The 21,964-nt window shown below is 46.6% G+C and overlaps 1 pseudogene; it reads right to left on the bottom strand.

The window, feature by feature from the left end:
• Positions 1-21,599, bottom strand: part of LOC121581364 — a 51,213-nt pseudogene extending 29,614 nt beyond the window's left edge.
• Positions 21,600-21,964: the final 365 nt, after the last annotated feature.

Raw genomic sequence — 21,964 nt, forward strand, 5'->3', positions numbered from 1 at the left:
GGGGCTATTGGTTCAGAGGGAGCAGGAGTTATTCGGTCAGAGGGAGGCGCTAGAGGAGGCTAAAAGGGAGAAGGAAAGAGTAGAGGCACGGCGAGAGGAGCTGGTTAGGCAGCAGAAGGAGCGGGGGTTAATAAAGGAACCCAGTCCTGCTCCTCGCACCAAGCAAGTGGTGCGCGTCGCCAGTCCGGTCCGGCCTGTTCCTGCTCCTCGCACCAAGCCAGTGGTGCGCGTCGCCAGTCCGGCCCAGCCTGTTCCTGCTCCTCGCACCAAGCCAGTGGTGCGCGTCGCCAGCCCGGCCCGGCCTGTTCCTGCTCCTCGCACCAAGCCAGTGGTGCGCGTCGCCAGCCCGGCCCGGCCTGTTCCTGCTCCTCGCACCAAGCCAGTGGTGCGCGTCGCCAGTCCGGCCCGGCCGTTCCTGTTCCTCGCACCAAGCCAGTGGTGCGTGTTCCTAGTCCGGTCCGGCCCGTGCCTGCTCCTCACACCAGACCAGTGGTGCGTTTGTCCAGTCCGGCACGGCCCGTGCCCGTCCCACCAGTGCCTGGTTCGGCACCGGTCAGCTGTTCCACTCCGGAGCCAGAGTAGTCCGCTCCACCGGTGCCTGATCCAGCTCCGGTCAGCTGCTCCACTCCGGAGCCAGAGCAGTCCGCTCCACCGGTGCCTGATCCAGTGCCGGTTAGCTGTTCCACTCCGGAGCCAGAGCAGTCCGCTCTACCGGTGCCTGATCCAGCTCCGGTCAGCTGCTCCACTCCGGAGCCAGAGCAGTCCGCTCCACCGGTGCCTGATCCAGCTCCGGTCAGCTGCGCTACTCCGGAGACAGAGCAGTCCGCTCCACCGGGTTCCAGTCCAGCTCCGGTCAGTGGCTCCACTCCGGAGCCAGAGCAGTCCGCTCCACCGGTGCCTGATCCAGCTTCGGTCAGCGGCTCCACTCCGGAGCCAGAGCAGTCCGCTCCACCGGTGCCCAGTCCAGCTCCGGTCAGCGGCTCCAGTCCAGACCATGACGTCAGCCCCTCTCCAGGTTCGGGGTCTCCCACACCAGGGTCCAGACAGGGCCTGGCGTATCGTGGGAGGAAGGAGAGGGGAAGCAGCGCGCCGAGGTCCAGAACAGACCAGGGGCGCAACAGGGAGGCGGAGAGTGAGAGGTCGTCACGCCCCGAGCCGGATCCGCCTCCGAGGCGGAATGCCCACCCGGCCCCTACCCTGTTATGTTTATGTTGTGCGGTCGGAGTCCGCACCTTTGGGGGGGGGGGTACTGTCACGCCCTGACTCAGGGGACGCTTATATGTTGAGTCAGGGTGTGTATATTCCTTGTTGTGCTTGCTCTATGTTGTATATTCTAGTATGTGTGGATCTATGTTGGCCGGTGTGGTTCCCAATCAGAGGCAGCTGTCGCTCGTTGTCTCTGATTGGGGACCATACTTAGGCAGCCTATTGGCACTGTCTAGTTGTGGGATCTTGTTCCGTGTAAGGTTTGTTGTGTGCTACCTTGGACTTCACGTTTCGTTTCGTTTCTTGTTTTGTCGTGGTGTTTATTCAGTTAAAATAAACATGTATGCATATCACGCTGCGCCTTGGTCTGACCCGTCATTCAACGAACGTGACACACACACAGACACACAGACCTCTGCACTGTCTTGTGCTGAGCTGAATAGCCAACAGGCACAAGGTACCAGATTAAAGATGTAATCAGATACATTTATGATCCCTACTAATCCTCCTCCTCCGAGAGAGACTTACAACACACACCCTGTCGGTGTATACTGTACTAACGTGCCTTTATGGAAACACTCAAAGGAAGTCGTCAAACTAAACACGAACACAATCACAGCTGCTGTGTCTGAGATAAAAACATAACCTTTCAAATCCTTCTGTCGCAACATTATCCAGCACTGACCACTGTATTCCTAGAGTGAGTTGACTATAAGATTCACTGGCTGTTGAAATGAAATTATGAAGAAATGATTTCTGTGCATCCTACAGAGGTCGGATCTTAAAGATGTACTATGCAGAAATCGTTCCGCCATTTCCTGGTTAAAAAAATTCTAATAGTTTGCCTAATTTCAATTTATGTGACAAAACAAGCAAGTATAGTGTAGAGAATCATTGTACCATCAAAACCGCTGTGAAATATATTTTCCATAACCAAAAAGGATTAACACGAGGTGTCTGGTTTGCATTGCCAATGCGTACGCAGACGACAGACGTGGACTATAATAGCTAAATGGTCATGTGCCATTGTCATGGCTTCTCCTGTCTAGTTGAGCACCAGCCCAGCCCAGAGTAGACTGTTCTAAAATTAGCCGCCAAAATTGTCGCAACCCCTATTACTAGCCTGTTCAACCTCTCCTTCGTATCGTCTGAGATCCCCAGAGATTGGAAAGCTGCCGCGGTCATCCCCCTCATCAAAGGGGGTGACACTCTAGATCCAAACTGTTACAGACCTATATCCAATTCTCGGGCCCACTCTATTCTCTGTGTATATCAATGATGTCGCTCTTGCTGCTGGTGACTCTCAGATCCACCTCTACGCAGACGACACCATTTTGTATACATCTGGCCCTTCATTGAACACTGTGTTAACAAACCTCCAAACGAGCTTCAATGCCATACAACACTTTAGAAAGTATTTAGAAAGTTAACAAACAGATCACCGACCACTTCGAATCCCACCGTACCTTCTCCGCTATGCAATCTGGTTTCCGAGCTGGTCATTGTTGCACCTCAGCCACGCTCAAGGTCCTAAACGATATAATAACTGCGATTGATAAAAGACAGTACTGTGCAGCCGTCTTTATCGACCTGGCCAAGGCTTTTGACTCTGTCAATCACCGCACTCTTATTGGCAGACTAAATAGCCTTGGTTTCTCAACTGACTGCCTTGCCTGGTTCACCAACTACTTCTCAGATAGAGTTCAATGTGTCAAATTGGAGGGCCTGTTGTCTGGACCTCTGGCAGTCTCTATGGGGGTGCCACAGGGTTCAATTCTCGGGCCCACTCTATTCTCTGTGTATATCAATGATGTCGCTCTTGCTGCTGGTGACTCTCAGATCCACCTCTACGCAGACGACACCATTTTGTATACATCTGGCCCTTCATTGAACACTGTGTTAACAAACCTCCAAACGAGCTTCAATGCCATACAACACTCCTTCTGTGGCCTCCAACTGCTCTTAAACGCTAGTAAAACTAAATGCATGCTCTTCAATCGAAAGCTGCTTGCACCCGCCCGCCCGACTAGAATCACTACTCTCGGCAGGTCTGACTTAGAATATGTGGACAACTACAAATACCTAGGTTTCTGGTTAGACCGTAAACTCTCCTTCCAGACTCACATTAAGCATCTCCAATCCAAAGTTAAATCTAGAATTGGCTTCCTGTTTCGCAACAAAGCCTCCTTCACTCATGCTGCTAAATATGCCCTCGTAAAACTGACTATCCTACCGATCCTTGACTTCGGCGATGTCATTTACAAAATAGCTTCCAACACTCAACTCAGCAAATTGGATGTAGTCTATCACAGTGCCATCCGTTTTGTCACCAAAGCCCCATATACTACCCACCATTGTGACCTGTACGCTCTCGTTGGCTGGCCCTCACTACATATTCGTCGCCAAACCCACTGGCTCCAGGTCATCTATAAATCACTTCTAGGCAAATCCCCACCTTATCTTAGCTCATTGGTCACCATAGCAACACCCACCCGTAGTATACGCTCCAGCAGGTATATCTCACTGGTCATCCCCAAAGCCAACACCTCCTTTGGCCGCCATTCCTTCCAGTTCTCTGCTGCAAATGACTGGAACGAACTGCAAAAATCTCTGAAGCTGGAGACACTTATCTCCCTCACTAACTTTAAGCATCAGTTGTCAGAGCAGCTTACCAATCACTGTACCTGTACACAGCCCATCTGTAATTAACCCACCCAACTACCTCATCCCCATATTGTTATTTACATTGTTATTTATTTTGCTCATTTGCACCCCAGTATCTCTATTTGCACATCATCTTCTGCACATCTATCACTCCAGTGTTAATACTAAATTGTAATTATTTTGCACTATGGCCTATTTATTGCCTTACCTCCATAACTTACTACATTTGCACACACTGTAAATAGATTATCTATCTTCTATTGTGTTGTTGACTGTACGTTTTTGTTTACTCCATATGTAACTCTGTGTTGTTGTCGTTTTTATCGCACAGCTTTGCTTTATCTTGGCCAGGTCGCAGTTGTAAATGAGAACTTGTTCTCAACTGGCTTTCCTGGTTAAATAAAGGTTAAATAAAAATAAAATAAAACATAATGGCAGCAGTGTGACATCACTGTAACCTAAGTTAGTGGACTGTAGGGCATTGATTGAACTAAATTCAATCACGTCACTACGCAACCTGACCTGGAAAAACTCTGGGCCCTTGTTAAAGCCAAGTGATCTACACTAAAAAAATAGTTATTGAGGAGTTCTTTGTCAGGGGTGAGTGTGATATGTGTAACTATTATTATGTTTTGCATATCAGGAAGGGTTATTTACTTCTGTTATGGTTGTGAAGAACCATCCTGTTTTTTCCCTCTCCACAATGTTTTCCTTTATGCCATGAAAGGCTACACTGTTAAAAAGTTCCTGTAATTTTACGGTACACTACAGGCTACTGGTTGCAGTGAAAGTATGGTAAACAACAACAAGTTACTGCATTTTGTGTATTTGTGCCAACCGTCAGTGTTATGGTTATGTTGTCAAAGGTCAGTTCTGCAATCTTTGTAAGAGCATGTGACAATAAAGAGCTGCACTGTTGAGGTTACTGTGCAACCAGCTGTCAGTAAGTTATTGTAAAATTCACAGTAACTTAATAGCCAGTAACTGCTAGTAACTTCCTTGCAACTAGCTGCCAATAACTAAACTTTTGTTATTACAAGATAGCTTAACATTAGTTGACAACTACTAAGCATTCTTTGTGGTGAACATACTTGTGACTCAGCCTCACCTGAACCTTTTATTTGACTGCAAAGTGACCATCCTGCCAGGTCAGTGAGCATCATAGAGATCAGCCACAGTGAATATTACAATAACTACTTCCAGCAAGCTGACAGTATATTATTGAAAAATAAACATGAACTTCCTGGTGACCAACTACCATTAAGTTACTGAAAAATGTGCCGTAACCTCTTAACAGTGCAGCGTTAGATTGTCTAACACACTTAGAAAGATTGTAGAACTGGTAATGATAAAATCACTTAAACTGGTACAACACTTCCACTAATGGTTGGCACAAATACAACATATATAGACCATGCCCGCAAATATGCTAATGAGCCCCCGCCAGCACATTGGCCCCACCTACATTTCAAAGTGCAGTAATGATTGTACCTTACACTGAGTATACCAAACATTAGAACACCTTCCTAATATTGAGTGGCCTGGCGCCTACTACACTGCTCAAAAAAATAAAGGGAACACTTAAACAACACAATGTAACTCCAAGTCAATCACACTTCTGTGAAATCAAACTGTCCACTTAGGAAGCAACACTGATTGACAATACATTTCACATGCTGTTGTGCAAATGGAATAGACAACAGGTGGAAATTATAGGCAATTAGCAAGACACCCCCAATAAAGGACTGGTTTTGCAGGTGGTGACCACAGACCACTTCTCAGTTCCTATGCTTCCTGGCTGATGTTTTGGTCACTTTTGAATGCTGGTGGTGCTTTCACTCTAGTGGTAGCATGAGACGGAGTCTAAAACCCACACAAGTGGCTCAGGTAGTGCAGCTCATCCAGGATGGCACATCTATGCAAGCTGTGGCAAGAAGGTTTGCTGTGTCTGTCAGCGTAGTGTCCAGAGCATGGAGGCGCTACCAGGAGACAGGCCAGTACATCAGGAGACGTGGAGGAGGCCGTAAGAGGGCAACAACCCAGCAGCAGGACTGCTACCTCCGCCTTTGTGCAAGGAGGAGCAGGAGGTGCACTGCCAGAGCCCTGTAAAATGACCTCCAGCAGGCCACAAATGTGCATGTGTCTGCTCAAACGATCAGAAACAGACTCCATGAGGGTGGTATGAGGGCCCGACGTCCACAGGTGGGGGTTGTGCTTACAGCCCAACACCGTGCATGACGTTTGGCATTTGCCAGAGAACACCAAGATTGGCAAATTCACCACTGGCGCCCTGTGCTCTTCACAGATGAAAGCAGGTTCACACTGAGCACGTGACAGAGTCTGGAGACGCCGTGGAGAACGTTCTGCTGCCTGCAACATTCTTTGGCGTGGGTCAGTCATGGTGTGGGGTGGCATTTCTTTGGGGGGCCGCACAGCCCTCCATGTGCTCGCCAGAGGTAGCCTGACTGCCATTAGGTACCGAGATGAGATCCTCAGACCCCTTGTGAGACCATATGCTGGTGCGGTTGGCCCTGGGTTCCTCCTAATGCAAGGCAATGCTAGACCTCATGTGGCTGGAGTGTGTCAGCAGTTCCTGCAAGAGGAAGGCATTGATGCTATGGACTGGCCCGCCCGTTCCCCAGACCTGAATCCAATTGAGCACATCTGGGACATCATGTCTCGCTCCATCCACCAACGCCACGTTGCACCACAGACTGTCCAGGAGTTGGCGGATGCTTTAGTCCAGGTCTGGGAGGAGATCCCTCAGGAGACCATCCGCCACCTCATCAGGAGCATGCCCAGGCATTGTAGGGAGGTTATACAGGCACGTGGAGGCCACACACACTACTGAGCCTCATTTTGACTTGTTTTAAGGACATTACATAAAAGTTGGATCAGCCTGTAGTGTGGTTTTCCACTTTAATTTTGAGGGTGACTCCAAATCCAGACCTCCATGGGTTGATACATTTGATTTCCATTGATCATTTTTGTGTGATTTGTTGTCAGCACATTCAACTATGTAAAGAAAAAAGTATTTAATAAGATTATTTCATTCATTCAGATCTAGGATGTGTTATTTTAGTGTTCCCTTAATTTTTTTGAGCAGTGTACAATACCCTGTTCAAAGGCACTTAAATATTTTGTATTGCCCATTCACCCTCTGAATGGCACACATACACAATCCATGTCTCAGGCTTAAAAATCCTTCTTTAACCTGTCTCCTCCCCTTCATCTACACTGATTGAAGTGGATTTAACAAGTGACATCAATAAGGGATCATCGCTTTCACCTGGTCAGTCTGTCATAGAACGAGCAGGTGTTCCTAATGTTTTATATACTCAGTGTATATTGAATATATTGGGTCGAAAAATTCACCATTATACTAGATTTTGCGCACATATACCGTTAAAGGTGCCGACCAGTACCACGTGAGTACCTAACAGTGTATGTGTGTTATGGAATGGGTTAGGTAGTTTAGATGGCACATTACCACTTCCACACTCCATTCCCCAGAGGGCAGCAGTAACCATGTCCAAGTGCTGTGCTGCCAAGCCTTGATAAGGACAAGAGCTGCCAATTAAGTGGTCATCATTTGTATATATTTGTTTTCGCCACCATCTGAACATCTGAAAAGGAGTCAAGACCGAGATGGCCCTGGACCTAGGTAAAGTGGCTGTCTCCTGGGTACATGGATTTAATGCCTGGTTGCATTAGCTTACTTTTCACATTAATGCACACATCAAATCAGGTTACAGACCATGTAGCTAGGCCTAAGGTCCCTAGACCTAACGAGTGCAGCAAAATCAGTAGGCTAGTTATTGGTTTCGTAACAGTGTGCCATAAGTATAACTGTAGAACCTATCAATGATTCTACCTGGAACCAGAGGGTTCTTCATGAGAGGGTTCTAAATGGAACTCAAAAGGGTTCCCCCATAGGGACAGATGATAAAACCATGGAACCAGACGGTTCCTCATGAGAGGGTTCTACGTAGAACCCAATTGGGTTCCCCTACAGGGACAAAACAAAGAACTCACCTTGGGTTCCTTGTGTGAGGGTTCAAAAAAATCAAAGCGTTCTACATTGCACCCAAAAGGGTTCCCCGATAGGGACAAATGACAGAGTGTCTATGGGTTCTAATCTCTATCATACCCATAGACCCGGTGGTGTAGCAGGAAATTCAGGTCGCTGTTAACCGGGAGGTTGTGAGTTCAAATCCCAAGTAAGGTTCACTCCCAAGTAATCAGAATACAGCAGCATACTGTCCCTAACACTTATATTACCTTAATCCACTCTAGAAATAGTTAATTTTTGTATATTAACCATATTGTCGCTGCAACCAATAGTCTGGACATTTTTAACTATGTAATGAAGAACCCGCCGCGGATGGTTATAAACTCTTAAATGTTAAGTCCCCTATTTAAGGAACTTTGAGCAGTTCAGGACTGGTTCCAACCAACAGTTTTGTGTACAGAGTGCTCTGTGCACTCCGTGACAGCTGTGGTTGTCTCGCCTCGCATGCCTCCACTCTCATCTGCGAGGCAGTTTGTGAAATCTGACACCTAATTTGCATAGAGAGCGACATGTCATATTTTCTGGCCTATCCAGACAAAGGATCGAATTCCCCTGGCTGTGAACGTCGCAGCTCCACTTACAATACGGCATATGTTACGGGTGACTAGCAATTGCAGCAAACACAGTCTCATTTGGCTGTGATGTTTTCCGATGGATTTAGAGCTCTCAACATGAAAAACAATTATATAATTTTGTAGAATTTAAACAAGACCACTTTCTCTTGGCCACAGAGGGACGACAAAATCACCTCGTGCTTAAAGCTGAAGTTGTAACGAGTCAGCAGGCTCAGCTGGTAGAGCACGGCGCTTGTAACGCCAGGGTAGTGGGTTCGATCCCCGGGACCACCCATACACAAAAATGTATGCACGCATGACTGTAAGTCGCTTTGGATAAAAGCGTCTGCTAAATGGCATATTATTGTTATTATTGTTATTATTAAATGGTGCCTGTGGGTCACTCAGAGGACGCTTGGCATAAAATGCTCTATCATCAGTAAAATGAAATGGTGCCAATTTTGTACTGTCACTAAGTATGATCATATTTATTTTACAGTTATATGAAAGGTGAAATATTATAGTAAGTCATTTATAATTTGATTGTTACTATATTCAGAAAGTATTTCAACCATTTCAAGCCCTATTCCAACACTTTTGTTGAATATGAAAAATATATATATATGATTTTTCATATTTGCATATTTGCATCATAGTTTGTACTTGAGCTTGTCTCCTCAAAAGTGACCACACCTCAGCAATTTATAACTATTTTTTACCAGAAAGGTGAGATTTTAATCTTTCTGGTAGTATAAGCATTCTAGGTATTGTTTATGGTCCTCATTATAAATATTTACTTTTGGGTATGTCTATTTAGGAGAAAATCAAAATTTTGACATTACATTTAACATTCAAAGAACCAATATGAAAAGGTTCTCCATAGCCCAAAAAAAGGGTTCCCCTACAGGGACAAAAATGAAGAACAATGTTTTGGTACTAACTATCCCTTTTTTTGTGTGTACTTTTCCTGGTCAGACCACATTGTCAGGAAAACTCTTTGTCCCACCTGTACAAATATTTAATAGGACAATACAGAAGAGAGAAAAGAGGAGAAAACCAGACAATATAATAATTGGGAAATTGTGGTTTCCTGCATTAAAAGAGCCCTCTCTTCTCCCTCCTGCAAAAATAACATAAATCTGCAGATGGATCCCCAGCTGGGGTATCAATCCTTCAGCGAGGAAGGATTACTCAAAAACAAACAGAGGGAGGAAAAGCCCTAGCACATACACAGTATATATACACTACCAGTCAAAAGTTTGGACACACCTACTCATTCAAGGGTTTTACTTTTTTTACATTGTAGAATAATAGTGAAGACATCAAAACTATGAAATAACACATATGGAATCATGTAGTTGAAAAAAAGTGTTAAACAAATCAAAGTAGATTTTATATTTGAGAATCTTCAAATATCCACCCTTTGTCTTGATGACAGCTTTGCACACTCTTGGCATTCTCTCAACCAGCTTCACCTGGAATGCTTTTCCAACAGTCTTGAAGGAGTTCCCACATATGCTGAGCAGGTGTTGGCTGCTCATCCCAAGCCATCTCAATTGGGTTGAGGTCGGGGGATTGTGGAGGCCAGGTCATCTGATGCAGTACTCCATCACTCTCCTTCTTGGTAAAATAGCCCTTACACAGCCTGGAGGTGTGTTGGGTCATTGTCCAAATAATAGTTCCACTAAGCCCAAACCAGAAGGGATGGCGTATCGCTGTAGAATGCTGTGGTAGCCATGCTGGTTAAGTGTGCCTTGAATTCTAAATAAACCACAGACAGTGTCACCAGCAAAGCACCCCCACACCATAACATCTCCTCCACCAGGCTTTACGGTGGGAAATACACATGCGGAGATAATCCGTTCACCCACACCGCGTCTCACAAAGACACGGCGGTTGGAACCAAAAATCTCCAACTTGGACTCCAGACCAAAGGACAAATTTCCACCGGTCTAATGTCCATTGCTCGTGTTTCTTGGCCCAAGCAGGTCTCTTCTTATTATTGGTGTCCTTTAGTAGTGGTTTCTTTGCAGCAATTCGACCATGAAGGCCTGATTCACGCAGTCTCCTCTAAACAGTTGATGTTGAGATGTGTCTGTTACTTGAACTCTGTGAAGCATTTATTTGGCTACAACTTCTGAGGCTGGTAACTCTAATGAACTGATCCTCTGCAGCAGAGGTAACTCTGGGTCTTCCTTTCCTGTGCCGGTCCTCATGAGAGCCAGTTTCATCATAGCGCTTGATGGTTTTTGCGACTGCACTTCTTTTCCGGATTGACTGACATTCATGTCTTAAAGTAATTATGGACTGTCGTTTCTCTTTGCTTATTTGAGCTGTTATTGCCTTAATATGGACTTGGTATTTTACCAAATAGGGCTATCTTCTGTATACCACCCCTACCTTGTCACAACACAACTGATTGGCTCAAACGCATTAAAAATGAAAGAAATTCCACAAATTAACAAGGCACACCTGTTAATTGAAATGCATTCCAGGTGACTATCTCATGAAGATGGTTGAGAGAATGCCAAGAGTGTGCAAAGCTGTCATCAAGGCAAAGGGTGACTACTTTGAAGAAACTCAAATATAAAATATATTTTGATTTGTTTAACACTTTTTTGGTTACAACATGATTCCATGTGTTATTTCATAGCTTTGATGTCTTCAATACTATTCTACAATGTAGAAAATAGTACAAAATTAAGAAAAACAAAGAAGTACAAAAAAGTAGGTGTGTCCCATGTATATATATACACTACCGTTCAAACGGGGTCACTTAGAAATGTCCTTGGTTTCGATAGAAAAGCATTTTTTTTTGTCCATTAAAATAACATCAAATTGATCCGAAATACAGTGTAGACAGTGTTAATGTTGTAAATGGCTATTGTAGCTGGAAATGGCTGATTTTTTATGGAATATCTACATAGGCGTACAGAGGCCCATTATCAGCAACAATCAGTCCTGTGTTCCAATGGCACGTTGTGTTGGCTAATCCAAGTTTATAATTTTAAAAGGCTAATTGATCATTAGAAAACCCTTTTGCAATTATATTAGCACAGCTGAAAACTGTTGTGCTGATTAAAGAAGCGACTCTGGGATGCTGACCTTCTAGGCAGAGTTGCAAAGAAAAAGCCATATCTCAGACTGCCCATCTTAATCTTTTTTTTTATTTGCCAGTCTGAGATATGGCTTTTTCTTTGCAACTCTGCCTAGAAGGTCAGCATCCAGGAGTTGCCTCTTAACTGTTGACGTTGAGACTGGTGTTTTGCGGGTACTATTTAATGAAGCTGCCAGTTGAGGACCTGTGAGGCGTCTGTTTCTCAAACTAGACACTCTAATGTATTTGTCCTCTTGCTCAGTTGTGCACCGGGGCCTCCCACTCCTCTTTCTATTCTGGTTGGAGCCAGTTTGCGCTGTTCTGTGAAGGGAGTAGTACACAGTGTTGTAAGAGAACTTCAGTTTCTTGGCAATTTCTCGCATGGAATAGCCTTCATTTCTCAGAACAATAATAGACTGACGAGTTTCAGAAGAAAGTTATTTGTTTCTGGCCATTTTGAGCCTGTAATCGAACCCACAATTGCTGATGCTCCAGATACTCAACTAGTCTCAAGAAGGCCAGTTTTATTGCTTCTTTAATCAGCACAACAGTTTTCAGCTGTGTTAACATCATTACAAAAGAGTTTGCTAATGCTCAATTAGCATTTTAAAATGATAAAGTTGGGTTAAAAACACAACATGCCATTGGAACACAGGACTGATGGTTGCTGATAATGGGCCTCTGTACGCCTATGTAGATATTCCATTAAAACTCAGCCGTTTCCAGCTACAATAGCCATTTACAACATTAACAATGTCTACACTGTATTTCTGATCAATTTGATGTTATTTTAATGGACAGAAAAATTGCTTTTCTTTCGAAAACAAGGACATTTCTAAGTGACCCCAAACTTTTTAACGGAAAGTATTGAGACCCTGTCATGGTTTCGGCCGAGGCTGTCTCCTTTTTGGGTTATCAGTTGTCTGCGTCAGGGGTGAAGATGGAGGTTGACCGTGTGTCGGCCGTGCGTAATTGGCAAACTCCAACCACTGTTAAAGAGGTGCAGCGGTTCTTGGGCTTTGCGAATTACTACAGGAGGTTTATCCTGGGTTTTGGACAGGTGGCAGCTCCTATAACGTCCCTTCTAAAGGGAGGTCCGGTGCGCTTGCAGTGGTCTGCTGAGGCTGATAGGGCTTTTGGGAGACTGAAGGACCTGTTTACCTCGGCGCCGGTGCTGGCGCATCCGGATCCCGCGCTACCATTCCAGGTCGAGGTAGACGCGTCTGAAGCCGGTATAGGGGCCGTGCTCTCGCAACGGTCTGGCACGCCACCGAAACTCCGTCCCTGTGCTTTTTATTCTAAAAAGCTCAGTCCGGCGGAGCGAAATTATGACGTGGGGGACAGGGAGCTGCTAGCCGTGGTACAGGCCCTAAAGGTGTGGAGGCATTGGCTTGAGGGGGCTCAACACCCTTTCCTCATTTTGACTGACCACCGAAACCTGGAGTACATCTGGGCAGCTAGGAGACTGAACCCTCGCCAGGCTAGGTGGAACATGTTTCTGGCCCGGTTCGTTTTTAAGATCACGTACATCCCTGGGTCCCAGAACGGTAAGGCAGATGCCCTGTCCCGGCGGTATGACACGGAGGAGAGGTCCGTTGAGCCCACGCCCATACTACCGCCGTCTTGCCTGGTGGCACCGGTGGTGTGGGAGGTCGATTCCGAAATCGAGCGGGCGGCGTGCACCGATCCTAGCCCTCCACAGTGTCCTGTGGGGTCGGACGTACGTTCCGCTCGAGGTTCGGGATCGACTTATATATTGGGCTCACACGTCACCCTCCTCTGGACATCCAGGTATTGGCCGGACAGTGCACTGCCTTAGCACTAAATACTGGTGGCCAACGTTAGCCAGGGATGTGAGGGTTTATGTTTCCTCCTGCTCGGTGTGTGCCCAGTGTAAGGCACCCAGACACCTGCCCCGGGGTAAGCTACAACCCCTGCCCGTTCCACAACGACCCTGGTCTCACCTCTCGGTGGATTTTGTTACTGACCTTCCCCCCTCCCAGGGGAATACCACCATCCTGGTCGTTGTGGATCGGTTCTCGAAGGCCTGTCGTCTCCTTCCCATGCCGGGTCTCCCTACTGCCCTACAGACCGCTGAGGCCCTATTCACTCACGTCTTCCGGCATTATGGGGTACCCGAGGATATAGTGTCTGATCGAGGCCCCCAGTTTACCTCTCGAGTCTGGAGAGCGTTCATGGAGCGCTTGGGGGTCTCGTGAGCCTTACCTCGGGGTACCACCCGGAGAGCAATGGGCAGGTTGAATGGGTAAACCAGGATGTGGGTAGGTTTCTGAGGTCGTATTGTCAGGGCCGGCCGGAGGAGTGGGCGAGGTATGTTCCCTGGGCCGAGATGGCCCAGAACTCCCTTCGCCACTCCTCCACCAGACTAACTCCCTTCCAATGTGTATTAGGGTACCAACTGGCTCTGGCACCTTGGCATCAGAGCCAGATCGAGGCCCCTGCGGTGGATGAGTGGGTGCGGCGCTCGGAGGAGACCTGGAACGCTGCTCACGTACATCTGCAGCGGGCCATCCGTCGACACAAGGCGAGCGCCGATCTCCACCGCAGTGAGGGACCGGTGTACGCACCGGGAGATCGAGTCTGGCTCTCGACCAGAAACCTGCCCCTCCGCCTGCCCTGCCAGAAACTGGGTCGGCGGTTTGTGGGGCCTTTTAAAGTCCTGAGGAGGTTGAACGAGGTGTGTTACAGATTACAACTACCTATTGATTATAAGAATATTAACCCCTCGTTCCATGTGTCTCTCCTCAGGCCGGTGGTAGCTGGTCCACTCCAGGACTGTGAGATAGCAGAGACTCCTCCGCCCCCGCTGGACATCGAGGGGGCTCCGGCGTACACAGTTCGGTCCATCCTGGATTCGAGACGTCGGATGGGGGGTCTCCAATATCTCGTGGAGTGGGAGGGGTACGGTCCGGAGGAGCGGTGCTGGGTGCCGAGGAGAGATATCTTAGACCCGTCCCTGCTGACTGAGTTCCATCGTGGTCATCCCACGCGCCCTGCTCAGCGTGAAGGTCCCCAAGAACACAGTGACCTCCATCATTCTTAAATGGAAGAAGTTTGGAACCACCAAGACACTTCCTAGAGCTGGCCGCCCGGCCAAACTGAGCAATCGGGGGAGAAGGGCCTTGGTCAGGGAGGTGACCAAGAACCCGATGGTCACTCGGACAGATTTCCAGAGTTCCTCTGTGGAGATGGGAGAAACTTGCAGAAGGACAACCATCTCTGCAGTACTCCACCAATCAGGCCTTTATGGTAGAGTGGCCAGACAGAAGCCATTCCTCAGTAAAAGGCACATGACAGCCCGCTTGGAGTTTGCCAAAAGGCACCTAAAGACTCTCAGACCATGATAAATAAGATTCTCTGGTCTGATGAAACCAATATTGAACTCTTTGGCCTGAATGCCAAGCATCACGTCTGGAGGAAACCTGGCACCATCCCTAAGGTGAAGCATGGTGGTGGCAGCATCATGCTGTGGGGATGTTTTTCAGCGGCAGGGACTGGGAGACTAGTCAGGATCAAGGCAAAGATGAACGGAGCCAAGTACAGAGAGATCCTTGATGAAAGCCTGCTCCAGAGCGCTCAGGACCTCAGACTGGGGAATGTTCATCTTCCAACAGGACATCGACCCTAAGCACACAGCCAAGACAATGCTGCAGGAGTGGTTTCGGGACAAGTCTGAATTTCCTTGAGTGACCCAGCCAGAGCCCGGACTTGAACCCGATCTAAAATCTCTGGAGAGAAATAGCTTCACAGCAACGCTCCCCATCCAACCTGACAGAGCTTGAGAGGATCTGCAGAGAAGAATGGGAGAAACTCCCCAAATACAGGTGTGCCAAGCTTGTAGTGTCATACCTACGAAGACTTGAGGCTGTAATCACTGCCACAGGTGCTTCAACAAAGTACTGAGTAAAGGGTCTGAATGCTTATGTAAATGTGATATTATAGTTTTTTATTTTTAATAAATGTGTAGCACCTTTAAATTTCATGGGACACCATAACCACATAGGAGTTATATTGGTACAGCATTTTCACTCACAGGTGCAACAGAATATGTTAATGAGCCAGAAACAACAATAGCATGCACCCACTAGTGCTCAAAAGGTTTTTGGCACTCCAAAGGTACAGTACAGTTCTGTATTCTGTGGGGTGGAATTACAGTCCCATTTGAAATACAGCAATTCAATTTCCCACAATGCACCATAATTTACAGTATGCTGCAGTAACACATTTCTGAGTTTTTTACTGTTACCTAAAATTACCATCGAAATTACGTGTGTGTGTGTGTGTATATATATATATGCTTTGAGACCTTGTGGAAAGCGCTATGCAATCTATATATGCAGTTTACTGAAAGTGAAGCGCAAAACTCCAAAAAGCATTGGTCTCTGTGGCATATGATCCTTACAGAAAATCCTATTCCCTCATTCATCAGAAGTATTACATAATGTAATACTAAAGGTGTACATAAAGGTGGTGTCCAGCGCCAAAGCACTCAGTGTGACATTCCAAGCCAACCTAAAATGGGACTCACACATCTCCGACATTAGCACCAAAGGGAACCGAAAGCTCTTCAGGATGAACCATCTTTGTCACTTAACCCCCCCCCCCCGAAGACCTTCTGAACTGCTTTGTCTGTCCAGTGCTCGAGTACAACGCTCCAGTATGACACCCAGGTCTCACAGCCCACCAACACAACCAACTTGAGAAGATCTAACAACGTGCAACCAAAATCATCATGGGCCCCACCTACACCTCCTGCGACTGCATGCAATGACCTGGGTTTGCAGTCGTTGGAGCCCCACAGCACCCGCTTCGGCAGGTTCTTTGCCCAGAAGCTTGCAAATGGCGAGAGGCCATGTCAGTGGCAGGTCTACCCGATCCAGTCACAAACTGAACCTTCCCACTACTCGGACTGACAGATACTACAACAGCCCGATGCCTTACTTTGTGAGACTGCTTAATGCTGCTTAACTGTAATATTGTATACTACATCTCTTTTTATTTCATAAATTTTTTTACTTACTTACGTAGGCCTGGGTATGCTGCATTTCAGCTTTCTAGCTGCAAATGTGTACAATTCCAAATAATCCTTAAATAATATATAAATAATTTCATCTAGGAATTTGGTGTGAGGGTGTCTACACAACAAACAACGAAACAATAGAAAGACCAGGTTGAAAGCACTATAAGTAATCTAAACTGTATGTACAGGTACAAAATAGACATAGTTGTCAGTCTATAATATAGTGAATTGCAAAACTTCCAGCAAGCAAATGGGAGAGGAGAGGGAGAGAGAGAGAACAGGGGGAGAGGAGGGAGAGAGAGAACAGGGGGAGAGGAGGGAGAGAGGGGGAGAGAGAGAACAGGGGGAGAGGAGGGAGAGAGGGAGAGAGAGAACAGGGGGAGAGGAGGGGGAGAGGGAGAGGGAGAAAGACAGAGAATGTATGAAACAAGGGAGGGAATTTTGAGTCATCTTTTCTATGTAGTCTATAACAACCTCACTTCCTGAGAGAAATAATGTTGCATACAGGCCTAGTGATGTCCAGACTCACACAGAACAAGGAAGGGAAGGTCAGGTCATTCGCGTCAGTCTGTTTACTGTGAGGGAGAGCAAACCGTCCATGCCCACTAAGTCAACACTGGACTGGGTCTTATCACCTTATTACTCACTGACTCAACAAGGCTACCAAAGTGCACATTCCCAGATAGGATGCATTACAGTGCATGGATTGGGGTGTGATGCTGTTGTTAGTGAAGGACAGTGACCTGAAACTATAACTTTAAGTGGTTTCCTCTTCTCATCTTCCTCTCATTCCTTTCCTCTTCCCTTCATCTTCGCGAGAAAACATTTTACGTAACCTGCACACAATGATCCATTGACACACAGACACATAGACACAGACAAAGACACAGACGAAGACACACGATCACAAACCAACGCATATTCAGGGAATGTACAGTAGCCTACAGCCCTAGTTCCAGTGAAGTTCCACCCCAAACTCCCAACAAACTAACACGCAAGCAACGCAACACACATACTGTATAAACACACACATACACACACCTTCTCACTGACTAATACACCTCCAGGTTCTGTTATGTAGCCTAGTTCCAGTGAAATTCCATCCTGTGGAGTTGGTAACTCTATACCCCATGGCCCATTACTCTGTACAGAGAGATTTATCTATGTGTGGTTCCACTGTGTGGGACTAGATCTGACTAATTCAAACACACACAGCTGTCTCTCTTCTCACTCTGTGGTTGGAAACACCTGCCGGAGACTTTTATAGCACTGTGGGTGAATATCCCCCCTCTGTAGCTAACACTTCGTCCTGCAATGACCCTTGAAGGTATGCAGGCAGCTGTTGGTATATTCTGGACATATAATAGACTGTCTAGGGTTCTTTGGTTCGTCGTTATTGATCAGCTATTGATCAAGAAATCAAGAGACAGTTTATTGCAAGTCTTGTCAGATGTTGATCACAAGAGGCAGTTGTATCTAAGTCTTGTTATGGTAGATCTGTTAGCTATAGACCTTTTAGATAAAGCTACTGCTACAGCATCCACTTTCTTGCTACCACTAATGATTGTAGATCATAGTATGACTAATGATCTTTCCAAACACTGATTGATACAAACAGACACAGAGGTTCCCAGCAACAGCACATTTCCAAGTAAATCTACCAAGATGCTCAATCCCAGACTCTTTACCCAACTCATCTGAGCTCTGTCTAAAACTGAGACTGAAACAACAGCTCCAGTCAATTAACCAGCTGTTCACATCTGTCCTCTTAGAAAACATCTACCAGAAAACGGTTTTAAAGGTATTAGAAATACATCAAAACACAATAATGTTGAAGTTAAGACCCTTGCCATATAATATGAACATTTATATTTAATTTTGAAGAAATGTTTGCCTTCTGTAAGTTTAAGAAATATTGCCTAGTGTCCCACACATCTTTAAGATATATAGTAATTTCTGTGAACTTTAATGAAAGTTTTACTGACACCTACCCATGAGCCCCCTCTCTTTCCATTTACTGTAACCACCCACTGGGCACACACTGGTTGAATCAACGTTGTTTCCAGTTGAACCAACATGGAATAAACGTTTAGTTGACGTCTGTGGCCAGTGTGCAGCGTTCTCAACCAATGAGTACTGACCGACACCGGACGAAGTAACAAGTAGTTGAAATCTGGTCAATCCTAATCTGAACCAATCATAGCTGTCTATGTTTCAAAAGTTTGGACAGCACATTAAAGTAAAGTACATTACAGTACATTTTACATTTTAGTCATTTAGCAGACGCTCTTATCCAGAGCGACTTACAGTTAGTGAGTGCATATATTTTTCATACTGGCCCCCCGTGGGAAACGAACCCACAACCCTGGCGTTGCAAGCGCCATGCTCTACCAACTGAGCTACAGGGGACAGTAGAGCACACTAGAGTAGAGTACAGTATAATGTACTTTATTATACTGTACTGCACTAAACTACACAAAGTGTACAAAACATTAAGAACACCTTCCTAATATTGAGTTGCACCCCCTTTTGCCCTCAGAACAGCCTCAATTCGTTGGGGCATGGACTCTACAAGGTCTCGAAAGCGTTCCACAGGGATGCTGGCCCATGTTGACTGACTCCAATGCTTCCAACAGTTGTGTCAAGTTGGCTAGATGTCCTTTGGGTTGTGGAGCATTGTTGATACACACGGGAAACTGTTGAGCGTGAAAAACGATTGAAGTGGATTTAACAAGTGACATCAATAAGGGATCCTAGCATTCACCTGGTCAGTCTATGTCTTGGAAAGAGCAGGTGTTCCTAATCTTTTGTACATTCAGTGTATACTGTACTGAATGAACTCTACTCTGCTGTGATGTGGTGTTCTGGACTGTAGAGTACGGGGGGATAATACCCAAACATGTAAAGGATGATATAGGATTTTCTACCTTTGTGTACCTATTCAGGATACATCACAATAAATACATCAAATATTCATAATAATGCATTTTTGTATAGTACAGATCAGGGACCCATGATGTCATACTGTTACCGTCATTCTGTTACCAGGTGTTAATCCATTTCACTTACTGTAGTTCAATAACCAAAACAGATTTTTTTCAAAGTTGTCATATCATAGCTGACACCCATTCTTTCTGCAGACATCTTTTGAGTTTTTGGAAAACTTGGTCACATAAAAAACAGAGGGAGATTTTAACGTAATTCTGTTACGAAACTCTACTGTTCTACAAGTAAATGTGTTTTTGTAAAATTTTCTGAAGAAATTGTTGAAAGTAGTCCTTGTGCATAGAGTTGTTGTTATGATTTAACTGGATAGAACCCAAATGCAGACAAGTACACCAAGCCAGAGAAGTTTTAACAGGTTTATTATAATGTTCAATAGTCCAGGTTTCCAATAAATGGGGAAGAGCAAGTCCAGGTTACAGGGAGGGTACAGATCCAGGTCAGGGCAGGTGTGGTACCGTAATGTCCTAGTGTCCGTGGTGAGTCCAAAGGAGAGGCCCGATAGTGGAGAGCAGGATGGTGGTGGCAGGAGTGAAGCGGAGGCAGGAGTCAGGTTCCAAATATATGGTTGTCTTGACTATGATCTGACGAATGAGTGGAAAGTTTGACCGGGTCTTAAAGGCTGAGGTGATTATGGTGAATGAGCTGCAGCTGGAACCCTGACTCCCGCACACCAGACTTCACTCCTGCAATCAAGGACAGACAGAGGGGGAGGGGGAGAGCAGAGAGAGAGCTACCTAGCAGCAGTAGGCCTAACAGTACCCCCCTCTACGGACGCCACCTGGCGGCCGACAGGGTTTATCAGGATGTAACCTATGAAACTCACGAACCAGAGCAGGATCCACAATGAAGCTCCTGGGCACCCAGGAACGTTCCTCAGGACCATAACCCTCCCAATCCACCAGGTACTGGAAACCACGACCCGGCGGCGAACATCCAGAAGTCGCCGGACAGTGTAGACCGGACCCCCACCCACGATCTTGGGCGGAGGAGGGGGACGAGAGGGCGGGCACAAAGGGCTAACCGACACAGGCTTAATCTGGGAAACATGAAAGGTGGAATGAACCCGTAGGGAGGCAGGAAGCTGTAGCTTAACCCCGCAGGGGGTTAACAATAGACAGTATCTTGAACGGTCCTATAAAACGAGGCGCCATCTTCTTCGACTCCACCTTCAATGGAAGGTCCCGTGACTCCAGCCATACCTCTTGACCAGGAGAGTAACCGGGAGCCTGGGACCGGTGACGGTTGGCTTGCCTCTGCATGTACGCCGAAGCTCGGGACAGAGCTACCCTGGCCTTCCTCCAGACCTTGCAGCAGCGGCGCATGTGGGACTGCACCGAGGGTACCGCAAGTTCCCTCTCTTGGGAAGGGAACAGGGGAGGTTGATAACCCAGAGCACACAGAAAAGGAGACAAACCAGAGGAAGCGTTAGTCAAGGTGTTATGAGCATATTCCACCCAGGGGAGCATGGAGCTCCATGACCCAGGGTTAGACCCAGTGACACAGCGAAGTGCGGTCTCCATCTCCTGGTTCGCTCTCTCGGCTTGCCCGTTGGTCTGGGGGGTGATATCCAGAGGACAGGCTGGATGTAATGCCCAAAGCTTTACAGAAAGCTTTCCACACCTGGGAGACAAACTGGGGACCCCTGTCAGAGACAATATCCGTGGGTAGACCATGAGAGCGGAACACATGTTCAACCAAAATATCAGCCGTCTCTCTGGCAGTGGGCAGTTTAGGTAGGGCCAAAAAATGAGCGAACTTAGAAAAACGATCAATCACCGTAAGAATGACAGTCTTACCAGATGAGGGGGGAAGTCCAGTGACAAAATCCATAGCGATATGCGACCAGGGCCGGCTGGGTATAGGTAGAGGTCGTAGATGACCAGCGCTGGCCTGGGTGGAGTTTTTACTTCGTGCACATACCGCACAAGCAGCAACGAAGGCTCGAGTGTCCGCCTCCATCGTGGCCCACCAGAACTTCCGTCGCACAAAGTCAAGGGTCCGCGAAACTCCAGGGTGACAGGTAAGGGGAGACGAGTGAGCCCACTGAAGTACCTGGGAGCGAGCAGACTCAGGGACAAACATCCGGTTAGGAGGACCCCTCCCAGGGTCAGCTTGATGATGTTGAGCCTGTCTAACAATCCCCTCGATGTCACATGTGATGACTGCAATACTGCAGGTAGGAGGCAAAATGGGTTCAGGGTTACTACCAGTATCAACAGCCGAATGAACACGAGACAGGGCGTCAGGCTTGACGTTGCGTGACCCAGGACGGTAAGACAGAGAAAAATTGAATCTCCCAAAAAATAGTGCCCACCTGGCTTGAC

Source organism: Coregonus clupeaformis, chromosome 14 (assembly GCF_020615455.1).
Source record: "Coregonus clupeaformis isolate EN_2021a chromosome 14, ASM2061545v1, whole genome shotgun sequence".
Lineage (NCBI taxonomy): Eukaryota > Metazoa > Chordata > Actinopteri > Salmoniformes > Salmonidae > Coregonus > Coregonus clupeaformis.